This window comes from Panthera tigris, chromosome E3 (assembly GCF_018350195.1).
Source record: "Panthera tigris isolate Pti1 chromosome E3, P.tigris_Pti1_mat1.1, whole genome shotgun sequence".
Lineage (NCBI taxonomy): Eukaryota > Metazoa > Chordata > Mammalia > Carnivora > Felidae > Panthera > Panthera tigris.
This window is the reverse complement of record NC_056675.1, coordinates 25113618-25127414: the sequence shown is the minus strand read 5'-3', so window position 1 is coordinate 25127414 and position 13797 is coordinate 25113618. Positions and strand designations below refer to the sequence as shown.

The 13797-nt window shown below is 40.2% G+C and overlaps 1 long non-coding RNA gene across 1 annotated transcript in view; it reads right to left on the bottom strand.

The window, feature by feature from the left end:
- LOC122234612 overlaps positions 1-13797 on the bottom strand; it is a 42496-nt gene that overhangs the window by 8493 nt on the left and 20206 nt on the right. The gene's annotated exons all lie outside the window — the stretch shown is intronic.

The following is a 13797-nucleotide window of genomic DNA, read 5'->3' as shown; positions in this document are numbered from 1 at the left end:
GTCATGCAATAGTAATTACACAATACTCTTCATGTAATCCTTTTGCTAAATATTGATCTGGCCTCTAGATATATTAGTTTACAGAAATAAAGGGACAGAAAAATAGGTTAAATTCAGCCACAGGGTTGAATACTCAAAATGAATTAAATGATAGGATGTTTAGGTTTATTTCGAAGTAATGCAAGGAGAGGGAGTGGTGGGCAGGGATATAAATGAAACAAGACCGGCCATGTGTTGACAATCGTTGGAGCAGAGTGACAGATACACAGGAGTTTATTATACTATTCTAGCTATTGGTATATATGGTTGAAATTTTCCACAATGAGGGACAAAGAGAAAGAGAATAAGGAAGTAAAAACTACAAGTTGTATATAAATTTTGCTATAAAAAGAAATGAAGAGGTGGAAGAGGAAAAATATCCCAAGATACTTAAAAATTTTTTAATGTTTATTTATTTATTTATTTATTTATTTATTTTGAAGGAGAGAGAGACAGAGCGTCACCAGGGGAGGAGCAGAGAGAGAGGGAGACACAGAACCCAAAGTAGGCTCTAGGATCCAAGCTATCAGCACAGAGCCTGACGCAGGGCTTGAACCCATGAGCCAGGAGATCATGACTTGAGCCAAAGTCGGACGCTCAACCAAGTGAGCCACCCAGGCATCCCCTAAGATATTTTTTTTTCTGTATTGTAAGTCTTTTTTCTTTCTTTATTATTTTTTTATATATGAAATTTATTGACAAATTGGTTTCCATACAACACCCAGTGCTCATCCCAAAAGATGCCCTCTTCAATGCCCACCCCCTACCCTTCCCTCCCTCCCACCCCCCCATCAACCCTCAGTTTGTTCTCAGTTTTTAAGAGTCTCTTATGGCTTGGCTGTCTCCCACTCTAACCTCATTTTTTTTCCCTTCCCCTCCCCCATGGGTTTCTGTTAAGTTTCTCAGGATCCACATAAAAGTGAAAACATATGGTATCTGTCTTTCTCTGCCTTACTTATTTCACTTAGCATCACATTCTCCAGTTCCATCCACGTTGCTACAAAGGACCATATTTCATTCTTTCTCATTGCCATGTAGTACTCCATTGTGTATATAAACCACAATTTCTTTATCCATTCATCAGTTGATGGACATTTAGGCTTTTTCCACAATTTGGCTATTGTTGAGAGTGCTGCTATAAACATTGGGGTACAAGTGCCCCTACGCATCAGCACTCCTGTATCCCTTTGCACTTCCTAGCAGTGCTACTGCTGGGTCATAGGGTAGGTCTATTTTTAATTTTTTGAGGAACCTCCACACTGTTTTCCAGAGCAGCTGCACCAGTTTGCATTCCCACCAACAGTGCAAGAGGGTTCCCGTTTCTCCACATCCTCTCCAGCATCTATAGTCTCCTGATTTGTTCATTTTGGCCACTCTGACTGGCGTAAGGTGATATCTGAGTGTGATTTTGATTTGTATTTCCCTGATGAGGAGCGACGTTGAGCATCTTTTCATGTGCCTGTTGGCCATCTGGATGTCTTCTTTAGAGAAGTGTCTATTCATGTTTTTTGTCCATTTCTTCACTGGATTATTTGTTTTTTCGGGTGTGGAGTTTGGTGATTTCTTTATAGATTTTGGATACTAGCCCTTTGTTGGATATGTCATTTGCAAATATCTTTTCCCATTCCGTTGGTTGCCTTTTAGTTTTGTTGATTGTTTCCTTTGCAGTGCAGAAGCTTTTTATCTTCATGAGGTCCCAACAGTTGATTTTTGCTTTTAATTCCCTTGCCTTTGGGGATGTGTCAAGTAAAAAATTGCTGCGGCTGAGGTTAGAGAGGTCTTTTCCTGCTTTCTCCTCTAGGGTTTTGATGTTTTCCTGTCTCACATTCAGGTCCTTTATCCATTTTGAGTTTGTTTTTGTGAATGGTGTAAGACAGGGGTCTAGTTTCATTCTTCTACATGTTGCTGTCCAGTTCTCCCAGCACCATTTGTTAAAGAGACTGTCTTTCTTCCATTGGATATTCTTTCCTGCTTTGTCAAAGATGAGTTGGCCATACTTTTGTGGGTCTAGTTCTGGCGTTTCTATTCTATTCCATTGGTCTATGTGTCTGTTTTTGTGCCAATACCATGCTGTCTTGATGATGACAGCTTTGTAGTAGAGGCAAAAGTCTGGGATTGTGATACCTCCTGCTTTGGTCTTCTTCTTCAAAATTACTTTGGCTATTCGGGGCCTTTTGTGGTTCCATATGAATTTTAGGATTGCTTGTTCTAGCTTCGAGAAGAATGCTGGTGCAATTTTGATTGGGATTGCATTGAATGTGTAGATAGCTTTGGGTAGTATTGACATTTTAACAATATTTATTCTTCCAACCCATGAGCATGGAATGTTTTTCCATTTCTTTATATCTTCTTCAATTTCCTTCCTAAGCTTTCTATAGTTTTCAGCATACAGATCTTTTACATCTTTGGTTAGATTTATTCCTAGGTATTGTATGCTTCTTGGTGCAATTGTGAATGGGATCAATTTCTTTATTTGTCTTTCTGTTGCTTCATTATTAGTGTATGAGAATGCAACTGATTTCTGTACATTGATTTTGTATCCTGCAACTTTGTTGAATTCATGTATCAGTTCTAGCAGACTTTTGGTGGAGTCTTTCGGGTTCTCCATGTATATTATCATGTCATCTGCAAAAAGTGAAAGCTTGACTTCATCTTTGCCAATTTTGATGCCTTTGATTTCCTTTTGTTGTCTGATTGCCGATGCTAGCACTTCCAACACTATGTTAAACAACAGCCATGAGAGTGGACATCCCTGTTGTGTTCCTGATCTCAGGGGGAAAGCTCTCAGTTTTTGCCCACTGAAGATGATATTAGCTGTGGGCTTTTCTTTTTTTTTTTTTTAATTTTTTTTTAATGTTTATTTATTTTTGAGACAGAGAGAGACAGAGCATGAACAGGGGAGGAGCAGAGAGAGAGGGAGACACAGAATCTGAAACAGGCTCCAGGCTCTGAGCTGTCAGCACAGAGCCCAATGTGGGACTCGAACTCACGGACTGTGAGATCATGACCTGAGCCGAAGTCGGACGCTTAACCGACTGAACCACCCAGGCGCCCCAGCTGTGGGCTTTTCATAAATGGCTTTTATGATGTTTAAGTATGTTCCTTCTATCCCAACTTTCTCGAGGGTTTTTATTAAGAAAGAATGCGAATTTTGTCAAATGCTTTTTCTGCATCGATTGACAGGATCATATGGTTCTTATCTTTTCTTTTATTAATGTGTTGCATCACGTTGATTGATTTGCAAATGTTGAACCAGCCCTGCATCCCAGAAATGAATCCCACTTGATCATGGTGAATAATTCTTTTTATAAGCTGTTGAATTCAATTTGCTAGTATCTTATTGAGAATTTTTGCATCCATATTCATCAGGGATATTGGCCTGTACTTTTTCTTCACTGGGTCTCTGTCTGGTTTAGGAATCAAAGTAATGCTGGCTTCATAGAATGAGTCTGGAAGTTTTCCTTCCCTTTCTATTTCTTGGAATAGCTTGAGAAGGATAGGTATTATCTCTGCTTTAAATGTCTGGTAGAATTCCCCAGGGAAGCCATCTGGTCCTGGACTCTTATTTGTTGGGAGACTTTCGATAACTGATTCAATTTCTTCGCTGGTTATGGGTCTGTTCAAGCTTTCTATTTCTTCCTGTTTGAGGTTTGGAAGTGTGTGGGTGTTTAGGAATTTGTCCATTTCTTCCAGGTTGTCCAGTTTGTTGGCATATAATTTTTCATAGTATTCCCTGACAATTGCTTGTATTTCTGAGGGATTGGTTGTAATAATTCCATTTTCATTCATGATTTTATCTATTTGGGTCATCTCCCTTTTCTTTTTGAGAAGCCTGGCTAGAGGTTTACCAATTGTGTTTATTTTTTCAAAAAACCAACTCTTGGTTTCATTGATCTGCTCTACAGTTTTTTAAGATTCTATATTGTTTATTTCTGCTCTGATCTTTATTATTTCTCTTCTTCTACTGGGTTTAAGGTGTCTTTGCTTCTCTGCTTCTATTTCCTTTAGGTGTGCTGTTAGATTTTGTATTTGGGATTTTTCTTGTTTCTTGAGATAGGCCTGGATTGCAACGTATTTTTCTCTCAGGACTGCCTTTGCTGCATCCCAAAGCATTTGGATTGTTGTATTTTCATTTTCATTTGTTTCCATATATTTTTTTTAATTTCTTCTCTAATTGCCTGGTTGACCCATTCATTCTTTAGTAGGGTGTTCTTTAACCTCCATGCTTTTGGAGGTTTTCCAGACTTTTTCCTGTGGTTGATTTCAAGCTTCATCGCATTGTGGTCCAAAAGTATGCATGATATGATCTCAATTCTTGTATACTTATGAAGCGCTGTTTTGTGACCCAGTATGTGATCTATCTTGGAGAATGTTCCATGTGCACTCGAGAAGAAAATATATTCTGTTGCTTTGGGATGCAGAGTTCTAAATATATCTGTCAAGTCCATCTGATCCAATGTATCATTCAGGGCCCTTGTTTCTTTATTGATCATGTGTCTAGATGATCTATCCATTGTTGTAAATGGGGTATTAAAGTCCCCTGCAATTACCACATTCTTATCAATAAGGTTGCTTGTGTTTGTGAGTAATTGTTTTATATATTTGGGGGCTCCTGTATTTGGCGCATAGACATTTATAATTGTTAGTTCTTCTTGATGGATAGACCCTGTAATTATTATATAGTGCCCTTCTTTATCTCTTGTTACAGCCTTTAATTTAAAGTCTAGTTTGTCTGACATAAGTATGGCTACTCCAGCTTTCTTTTGACTTCCAGTAGCATGATAAATAGTTTCCATCCCCTCACTTTCAATCTGAAAGTGTCCTCAGGTCTAAAGTGAGTCTCTTGTAGACAGCAAATAGATGGGTCTTGTTTTTTTATCCATTCTGATACCCTATGTCTTTTGGTTGGTGCATTTAGTCCATTTACATTCAGTGTTACTATAGAAAGATATGGGTTTAGAGTCATGGTGATGTCTGTAGGTTTCATGCTTGTAGCGATGTCTCTGGTACTTTGTCTCACAGGATCCCCCTTAGGATCTCTTGTAGGGCTGGGTTTAGTGGTGATGAATTCCTTCAGTTTTTGTTTGTTTAGGAAGACCTTTATCTCTCCTTCTATTCTGAATGACAGATTTGCTGGATGGAGGATTCTCGGCTGCATATTTTTTCTGTTCATCACATTGAAGATTTCCTGCCATTCCTTTCTGGCCTGCCAAGTTTCAGTAGAGAGATCGGTCACGAGTCTTATAGGTCTCCCTTTATATGTTAGAGCACGTTTATCCCTAGCTGCTTTCAGAATATTCTCTTTATCCTTGTATTTTGCCAGTTTCACCATGATATGTCATGCAGAAAATCGATTCAAGTTACATCTGAAGGGAGTTCTCTGTGTCTCTTGGATTTCAATGCCTTTTTCCTTCCCCAGATCAGGGAAGTCTCAGCTATTATTTCTTCAAGTATACCTTCAACTCCGTTCCCACTGTCTTCCTCCTCTGGAATACCAATTATGCTTAGATTATTTCTCTTTAGTGCATCACTTAGTTCTCTCATTTTCCCCTCATACTCCTGGATTTTTTTTTATCTCTCTTTTTCTCAGCTTCTTCTTTTTCCATAATTTTATCTTCTAGTTCACCTATTCCCTCTTCTGCCTCTTCAATCCGAGCTGTGGTCATCTCCATTTTATTTTGTAGCTCATTAATAGCATTTTTTTAGCTCCTCCTGGCTGTTCCTTAGTCCCTTGATCTCTGTAGCAATAGATTCTCTGCTGTCCTTTATACTGTTTTCAAGCCCAGTGATTAATTTTATGACTATTATTCTAAATTCACTTTCCGTTATATTGTTTAAATCGTTTTTGATCAGTTCATTAGCTGTTATTATTTCCTGGAGGTTCTTTTGAGGGGAATTCTTCTGTTTCGTCATTTTGGATAGTCCCTGGAGTGGTGCGGAACTGCAGGGCACTTCCCCTGTGCTGTCTTGAATAACTTGCGTTGGTGGGCGGGGCTGCAGTCAGACCTGATATCTGCCCCCAGCCCACCACTGGGGCCATAGTCAGACTGGTGTGTACCTTCTCTTCCCCTCTCCTAGGGGCGGGATTCACCGTGGGGTAGCGTGGTCTGTCTGGGCTACTTGCACACTGCCAGGTTTGTGGTGCTGGGGATCTGGCGTATTAGCTGGGGTGGATAGGCAAGTTGCACAGGGGCGGGAGGGGGAGGCTCAGCTCGCTTTTCCTTCGGAGATCCACTTCAGGAGGGGCCCTGTGGCACCGGGAGTGAGTCCAACCCACCGGAGGGATGGATCCGCAGAAGCACAGCGTTGGGTGTTTGCGTGGTGCGAGCAAGTTCCCTGGCAGGAACTGGTTCCCTTTGGGATTTTGGCTGGGGGATGGGCGAGGGAGATGGCGCTGACAACCGCCTTTGTTCCCTGCCAAGCTGAGCTCTGTCCTCCGGGGCTCAACAACTCTCCCTCCCGTTGTCCTCCAGCCCTCCGGTTCTCTGAGCAGAGCTGTTAACTTATAACCTTCCAGATGTTAAGTCCCACTTGCTGTCCCAACACACTCCGTCCGGCCCCTCTGCTTTTGCAAGCCAGACTCAGGGGCTCTGCTTTGCTGGTGGGCTGCCCCTCTGCCTCAGCTCCCTCCTGCCAGTCCGTGGAGCGTGCACCGCCTCGCCGCCCTTCCTACCCTCTTCCATGGGCCTCTCATCTAGGCTTAGCTCTGGAAAGTCCGTTCTGCTAGTCTTCTTGTGATTTTCTGGGTTATTTAGGTAGGTGTGGGTGGAATCTAAGTGATCCTCAGGATGCGGTGAGCCCAGCGTCCTCCTACACGGCCATCTTCCCAGAAGCCAGTCTTTTTTCTTTAAGAACTTGTTACCAGCCACCTCCTTGACACAAATGGAACCTGGAAAATGATGTTCTCAGGGATGCTTTTCTGTCTTCTTTGTTGTCCAACACTGTGAAAATTGTTCAAAGATGGAACTTGATAAGGTTCACCCAATGCCAGCATAGGACAGATGACAGCTGAGGCCCAGACATCACCCTCTCACTTCATGTCCATTGTCATGACTACCTCCCGGGTCAGGAAGACAAAGCCAGCATCAGGATTTCCTCATCTCGCGACAACTTTCTGACTCCCTGTAGGTGTGTGGTTTAGAATCGAGGGCCCGGTGAGCCGCCCCCAGTAAGATATTTTAATATAGGAGATATTACTATGTGTTTGTGGCTGTCTCTTTACAACTCCTAGTCCAAAATAAAAGGAAGAAATGGGTGGTACAGGAGAGAGGTAATTGAAGGAGTAATGTTCTTGAGTTAGGGAGAGCAGATGATGTCAAGGACCCTGTGGAGAGGGTGGCCCAAACTAGGAACCTGACAACTATTCATTGTTACAGGAAGGAATGCAGAAGGTATGAACAGAATTGTAGGAGTTTAGGTTGATTAAGTACTAGGGGGTTGAGGAAATTCTCTTCTGGCTACTTCTAAATCTCAGTGAAATAAGAGGAGGAGAGGAGAGATGAAGGTTTATAGAAATAGGAGAAGGTATGAAATGGTTATCTCCACCTATAGATATGTAATGGGGTTATCAGGCAATGGGAAGGACCTGCTTGGATTTTTTAAGACCATTAGCAAGTACCATCAACATCCTAAGTGCAGAACCAGGTTTCCGCAGAACCATTTCTCCAGAGCTATGTTAAGCTGCTCATGTGCAGTCACAATATAGGGAGATAGCTATCTGGAGTTTTGCAGAAAGCTGGGTTTTGTCGGGTGAGTATGGTGAGGGAGAGCAGTACAAAGGAGCTGTGTAGGACCTAGAATCCAAGATGGGCAAGAGGTAAGTGAAGGTATGAAGAAGACAGTGTTCAAGTCAATGGACTGAAGATTTTAGTGGAGTTAAAGGAATTACTGTGATAAAGATAGTAAAGGGAAATGAACTGGCAAGACAGGAGGAATTAGTAAAAAAAAAAAAAAAAGCGGCGTGGGGGATGTTGACACAGATTTTGGAGGTAGTACTGTTGGTGGTAATGAGAAGGTGTGGGGTGCAGTCACAAGAATGAGAGACTAAGGCTGGGTAGGATTAAGATCATTGGGAGACAGGATATTAAGAGAATGAAAGACCACAGTATTAAATGGGTTGTTTACATGAGCACTGAAGTTACTAAGATGGAACAGGGACTGAACTCAGGTCCCCTCAATCTTCACCACAAAATCCAGCAATCCTTGAGAGATGGATCTCTATGGTCTCACAGGAATGGGAAAACAGGATGTTTACCAAAGGAGGGACCCCTCTACAAAGACTGGTGAAGACCAAATCAAACCAGTCTGCAAGATGGACCCCAGTGCTGACCTTTCACTGACTTTGTCCCTCATTATAATACTAAAAACCATGCCCAGGGGTGGAGATTTAACATGGTAATGAGACATTCGATGCATGAAGAAGCATGTTCTGTCCACTTTGCCTGTCCGCCCAACTTCCTGTATCTCTCTTCACCCCTACATGCTTAGACATCACTCCTTTCCCACCTTACCGTCTTTAAAAACTTCCTTGGCCTTTGTTCTGACAGCCAGCATGAAGGACCCTTTCCTTTGCGCTGTCTCCCTTGTGCTCGAGCATAAGCCCAATAAAAGCCTTGCCTGGAAATTCCCATTTGGCCCCAGTCAATTCCTATTGCTTGGAGAGCCCAAGGACCCAAGTCAGTAACATTACGAAGAGTGATGTAGAAATTATAATAGAGAATGACCATAAACTAGCATAACAGAAAAAGAATCTACAGAATAAGACACATTTGTTGTAGGTAAGACCTGATATAGGAATAACAACATTAAAACACCTCTGGCTGAAGTCAATTAATTTGTGAATAAAGAAAAAATTACACAAGCACCCAGGCAGAGTAAGTGAGGCTCTACAGTGCTGCATTTCAATTCAGTTCTGACACTGTTGGGATAGCATCAGACCTCACAGCTTTAAAAGCACAGTCCCCAGAAAGACTTCCCATACTTCAGATGTTAACTGTAAGTTCACAGGTCCCCAGACCACACAAACCTCTGACCAACTGGCTACCACCCCCTCCTGTTCCTTAATTCACTAGACCTCACAGAACTCAGAAGAGTGCTAGACTTGGGATTACAGTTTTATTATAAAGGTTATATATATGGACCAGCCAAATGAAAAGAAGCATAAAAGAAAGTCTGGAAAGTCCCAAATGTACAGCTTCCATGCCCTCTCTCTGTGGAATCAGGGCATGTAACCCTCCCAGCACATTGGATATATTCACCAACCAGGAAACTTCACCATTTTTATTGGGGTTTCATTATTTAGGCATAATTAACTGAATCATTAGGCATTTGACTCAAGTCAATCTCCAGTTCCCCTTCCCTCCCCAGAGCTTCAAAGCTCCAACCCTCTGATCACATGGCTGACCTTTCTGGTGACCAGACCCTTCATCCTGAGTCACCTTGCTAGCATAATCTCAGGTGGCATTTAAGGGGTTCATGAATAACAAAGGCACTCCTATTACTCAGGAATTCTAGGGATTTAGAGTCTCCAAGGATTTAGGAACCAGGGACAAAGGCCAGTCAAATTTTCTATTATACAACAGGCACATTCCAGGAGAACAGAACTTGTTTGACCTCTGGCTTCTCCAAAGTAATATTTAATGCCAAATAACAGTGAAACAAGGTCTACAGTTTTCTCAGGGAAAGAAAATTTAACACAAGAAACTCTTACCTAGACTTTATATTCTCAGTATAAAGTCAGTAGATAGGCATTACCAACTAAGCAAGGGAAAGCAGTCATTATAAGCCCTTGTGGGGAAAAAAATCTAGTAGGTGTTAAATTCAGCTAACAAAGAAAAACATTAATGAATACAAGGAAAGAGAAGCTATGTGTAAAGGACTATTAGTAAGCACTGAATCCACTTAGACTTTAGATCAGGGTTTCTCAGCCATAGCCCTTACTTTTAAAGTTGGATAATTAACTCTTTGTTGGAGGCTATCTTCTGCATTGTTTTTTAGGTTTTTTAATTAAAAAAAAAATTTTTTATGTTTATTTATCTTTGAGAGACACACAGAGCATGAGCAAGAGAGGAGCAGAGAGAGAGGGAGACACAGAATCCGAACCAGGCTTCAGGCTCTGAGCTGTCAGCACAGAGCCCCATGCAAGGCCCAAACCCATGAATCACAAGATCATGACCTGAGCCAAAGTGAGACATCTAACTGACTGAGCCACCCAGGTACCCCATGGTATAATATTAATTAGGCATGGTGACCACTGCCTTATTCTCAGTTGGAATGCTTCTAATTTTTCACCATAAAATGTTTCTAATGTTCAATATCAAAATAATTTGTTGATATACATTATTTATCACATTAAAGAAATCTCCTTCCACTTGAATTTTACTTTTGAGGGCAATGGAGGTTATCATGAATAAATACTGAAATTTATACCTTTTATGTGTGCACTGAAATGCTCATATTGGTTTTTCTCCTTTTACCTTTTCTTAGGATAAACTGAAACTTGTCATAATGGATTTTTGGTTTTTGTACATTGCTGATTTCAGTTTGTTAAAAATCTATTTTTGACTTTTTGTTTGTTCATAGTTTTTCAGTTTGCCTGTGATTTTCTTTTTAGCAGTGTTCTTGTCTCGTTTTGCTATCAATGTTATTCTAATCTCAAAAAATGAGTTGGGAGGACTTCTACTCTGGGAAGAGGAAGTAGACAGACTTTTCTCTTTTCTCCTGCTAAGTGCAACTGAAATCCCTGGACATTAGATATAAAACAAACATAAGACTCTGGAAGGTATAGAGAGGAAGGCAGACTGGTTATAGAGTTTGGGACCTAAGGAATGACCCAGTGGTCAGTTCCCTGGGTTTTCTTTTTTGCCTCATATATTGTAGACTTGGGAGATGAAAAAGCCAGAAACTTGGAAATACCAATGGTACCAACAATAAAAGCCCCAGAAAAAGCCTACTGTCTTTTACCAGAGGACCATGAAAGGAGCAGCCTACCAAGACAAAAAAAACCTTTTAAATATTATCTGTTCTACTCCAGCCAAATACCACAGAAAAAATCACAGCTCCCCATATCCTTACCTATGCCAGTAAAAGGTAGAGTGGGAAGCTTAGACTTCTACTCTCACCAGTCTATAACAAGGTGTCCCAATACCCTCCACTGGGGTAGCATCAGAGAATGCCAAGTAGGGAACAGGCCAGTGTCAGTAGAGACCCCATGAGGAGTTGGAACTGCTATCCCCACCCAGCACTGCTCCCAATCCCAGTTTAATTGGAGACTTAGTGGACAACCTAGATTTCTATATTCATCTGGCATTAATGAGGTGGTGCCCTCCCACTTTCCCTGCCAGGACAATGTGGAACAAAGCCAGCTAAAAGAGAAGGTTTAAATGAGATCTAGAATTTGATTACATAATACAAATATGTCCAGGTTTCAAATGAAAATCACTCACCATACCAAGAACCATGAAGATCTCAAACTGAATAAAAAAAGACAGTCAATAGATACCAACACCAAGATGACAAAGATGTTAGAAGTATCTGACAAAGATTTTAAAGCAGCCATAATAAAAATGCTTCAACAAGCAATTGTAAATATATATGCTTGAAACACCAAGGCCTCAGCAAAGTAATAGATTATTATCAAGAAGAACCAAATGGAAATTTTAAAATTAAAAAATACAATAAAAAATATAATAAGAGAAAAACTTAATTGGATAGACTCAACGTCAGAATGGGAGGAAGAAGAGAAAATAATTAGTTAACTGGAAGATAGAAAAATAAAAATTACCCAATATATTACTGGAGGGGTTGTGGGAGGAGGGATGGACTTAATGGGTAAGGGGTATTAAGGAATCTACTCCTGAAATCATTGTTGCAGTATATGCTAACTAACTTGGATGTAAATTAAAAAAATAAATTAAATAAAAATTTTAAAATAAATAAACATTTTTAAAAAGTAACAGTTTTGATGGTAAAATTTAATCAATGTAGGAGTCTCATATCTTTGTAGGGTTCCCACATATGTACATAATTAAAATTGTGGGTTTTTTTTTCTGTTTAAATAAAGTGGTCAAATTAGAAAATCTGAAAAAAAAAAGTTCCCCAATAATAACAACAGAGAGAAACCAGGCTGACAGAAAAAAAAAAAAAAAAAAAAAAAGAGCCTCAGATACTTGTAGGGCTATCATAAAAGATCTAACATTGTGTCATAAGACTCCCAAAAAGGGAGAGAGGGCAGGACTAGAAAATTACTCCAAGAAATAATGATGGAAAACTTCTCAAAATTGGCAAGAGGTATATAGAATTCATCTATAAATATAAATATATATTATTTCAGGGAAGCAAGGCTGGTTCAATGATTAAAAAATCCACTTTATTAATAGGCTAATGAAGAAAAATCACATGATTGATACTGAGACAGAAAAGGTATTTGCCAAAATTCAAGGCTTATTCATGATAAAAATTTTCAGAAAAATAAGAATAAAGGAGAACTTCCTCAACTTGATAAATGTCATCTACAAAATATTACAGCTGACATTACCCCCAAGCATGAAAGACTGAATGCTTTCCACTTAATATCAGGAACAAGGCAAGCATAGCTGCTCTCACCATTCTTATTCAACATAGCCTGTAAATTCTAGCTAATGCAATAAGGCAAGAAAAGGAAATAAAAGGCACAGAGAACCAAAAGAAAGAAGTAAAACTGTCCCTATTTGCAGATTATGTGACTATCTACATAGATAATCCCAGGGAATCAACAACAACCAAAAACTCATAGAACTAAAAAGTGACCAATAAATCCCCCATTTTGTTTGAGTGCATTTGAATTGGGTTTCTGTCACATGTAACTGAAAAGGTCATTTACTTATTCATTTACCAATCAAATATTTAGTGAATGCCTAAAAGCTGCCAGCAACTGCTCTAGACATTAGTGATGCATCAGCAAACAAAACAAAGTTCTTATTCCTAAGGGTGATGGTAAGAGATGTAAAAAGTTAACACAGATTAAAGAGAAAAAAAAAATGAGGGGTGCTGTTTTAGAAAATGTAGTAAGAGAAGACCACTTTGATGGATACCTCATAAAATGGGGATTTAGCCAAGGGATTATCTAAGAGAAGAGTTTTCCAGGCAGTAGAAGCTGCAAGTTCAAAGATCCCAAAGCTGGAACATGTGTGGTATGTTCAAGCTGCAGAAGATTAAGAGAAGGAGAGGTGGGTGGCGGTCAGAGAGGACCCTGTGCCAGATCACCAGTTCCTTGTAGTCCATGGAAGGACTTGAGATTTGACCTGGAGTGAACCAGGAAGCACTGAAGGATTTGAGCAGAGGAATGACCTGATAGCATTTATGTTTAGTCATCACCAGCTCAACAGATAAACACAGCAACAGGTTCCCTAAGACCTAGAGCAACCCAAACCCACCCCTTAACTTCTTTCTTTTCCATTTCAAACCCCCTCTTTGTCTTCTTACGTCCTTTTTTCTTTGCTCCTTCTAAGAGAAAACTTCTTCTATTCCTTCATGGGACCCATCCCCCCAGCAACTCCATAGACACTTTTCTTCCTGTGAATAAATTACTTTCCCAGCTCCCCAGCAAAAGCTTACAGGGTATTTAAATAATTAACTCTAAAAGGGAGGGTGGCAGAAAATTGTGTAAACTTTCAGCGTAAACTTGGCCTGAAACTCCTGCTCCTCCCTCTAGAATGTCTCCACCAATCCAGGAAGGGCCCTCTGTCTATGTCTTGCTTCTTCCAGTTGTCAGACTACTTC